General features: G+C 43.5%; 1 long non-coding RNA gene across 1 annotated transcript; it reads left to right on the top strand.

Annotated features, from left to right (window-relative positions):
- The first annotated feature begins 286 nt into the window (after positions 1-286).
- On the top strand, positions 287-2,093 carry LOC114072480. The gene is made up of 3 exons (XR_003574183.1): positions 287-444; positions 983-1,515; positions 2,039-2,093. It is a non-coding gene; the product is annotated as an uncharacterized LOC114072480 (long non-coding RNA).

Below are 2,093 nucleotides of genomic sequence, written 5' to 3'. Positions count from 1 at the left end.
TTTCCCTCAGTCTCTGGGAATTAAACAAACTCCATAAGGTCTGAAAAGTCCTAAGGTCTATAGCAAAACAGCTCCTTCAATAACTACTGCAGAGGCCAAGACAACCATCTAAGGCAAAAGTCAGGTAATGCTAAGGGAAACCTATCCTACCAAAGCATGGCCATTTATCCCCATGTCAAGCTACAATTCCCAAGTGAAATATTACTTTGTCTTAGCAGTGGGGCAAATGATCCCAAAGGGTTGTGCCTTCCGTGCTACAGTTCTACTCTTTATTAGAAAAGTTCATGGGGTTTTCTTCTCTTGTCCCCCAGCTGATGATGAAAGCATCCAAGTGGGTGTCCACCGACAGTTCCTAACACGCTCCTCATGCAAGTTAAACATGGTCCCTGGCAAAAAGTACCTCCTCATGGGGAAAGATGGGGAAACAGTCGATTGCAACAACAAGTAAGTGCAATGGTTTCTGAACAGCAGCAGCAACTGCTACCACGGACCATAAATCCAGAGGATACTCAGTCTATTAGAATACCTCCAAAAAGCAAAGGAGGAACCAAATTTCTCAGAGACTGATTCTGCTGGATTTACTAAAAAGCAAAGAGCTCCATCCTACAGGCAAAATTAGGAAACATTTTAGGACACTTTTGAAACTAAACTGCCCCTCACTGTGTCTCACTGATGTGCACTGAGGTCTTTTATGCCACTCTGGAAAGCTCTAACAGAAACTTAGCCCAAGTTTACCTGACACACTCAAAATACCAGTACAGCGAGGTTTGTCCCAGCTTAGCACTGACACTTCCCAAACTTTATTCAAAGCTCAGTTAACCTGCTGGTGAAACTAAGTTTCAGGAAAGTTTCTTAGCTAGTATAACTTCTTGTCTCAGAGATGCCTCCATGGAGGCATGCAGCATCTCAGGGATTATGCTTTCCCATTGCTCCATGTCAGGAATAATGACTCATCTTCTTTATCTGTCCCATTTTCACACAGGATGCAGTACTTCCTTGATGCACAAGCCTGGGTAGAGAAAATTCCAAGCACCAGTGAGTGCCGCAGCACCCTGCGTCGGCAAAGCTGTGCTCACTTGCAGGACTTCCTGAACACGTCTGACAGCCTGTGCCTCCTCTGATCCCCACATCCTATCTGTGTGACTGCGGCTTGCCTCCTTCCCGAATTTTTTTTGCAAAGAATGTTCACCCAAGTGGCACCTGAAACATTGCAGGGCTGCTTCCATTGCTGTTTTGCTCTCTGGGGTATTCCTTGTAGATTTGTGTGTGGGAGTAATATAACAAAAAATGCAGTTACTCTGCTAGTTATTGTGTTTATTGTACCTGACACTGGCAAAGAGAGAGTAGGAATTTCTGTCTTCCTGATCCATTATATAACAGCGCAATTATCCAGTGGAGGGTCAAATGAAAAAAACATTTTGCTTGCAGAGCTGATTAATTCCTGCCTCCCAGGGAAAAGAGGTCGAGAAATTTCCATGGGTCAGAAAGATGACTGGACATACCAGGGCTTACCAAGTACAGCCTGTGTTACACTGCTGCTGAAACAGCAGTGCTTCTCACTCATGCTTCAACACATCACCTAGTTTCTGGGTTTAATTGTGAGTCCTGATATAGTGGAACAAATGACCCCACTTGTACCACAGCAGGACTCCCATACACGCATCTGAAGCTGGAAGAGGAGCTAGCCAACTTAGGGACAGGTAACTGGACTAGATAACATATCCTATGCCTGACTTGGGAGACCTGCACAAGTTAGTTAGGGCTGGCAGCTCACTGAGGGCATGGAATTGCTTTTGATTGTGGGCACGTCTTTCAAGTTTGGTTTGGTTTGTTGTGGTTTTTTTTTTTTTGGTTTGGGTTTGTTGTTTTTTTTTTAATTTAATTAATTTGCATTATTTAAAAAAAACACAGAACAACTGACACAACCTGTGGTTACATTCTCCTAAAACCTTGCTGTTTCTGGGGCTCTGAATATAGCTCTGTAGTGGAGATGCAACATTTGAAAGGGAAAGGTGGGGGTTTCACTGCTGCAGTTAAGAAAAGCTGTATATGTATACTTTGTATCACTTTTGTGGCTTCCACAAATATCAAAC

The sequence above is a fragment of the Empidonax traillii genome, unplaced genomic scaffold (assembly GCF_003031625.1).
Source record: "Empidonax traillii isolate 1590-97213 ecotype Southwest subspecies unplaced genomic scaffold, ASM303162v1 scaffold3300:size13805, whole genome shotgun sequence".
NCBI classification, from domain to species: domain Eukaryota; kingdom Metazoa; phylum Chordata; class Aves; order Passeriformes; family Tyrannidae; genus Empidonax; species Empidonax traillii.
The sequence above is the reverse complement of the archived record's forward strand: the minus strand, read 5'-3'. Positions and strand labels throughout refer to the sequence as shown.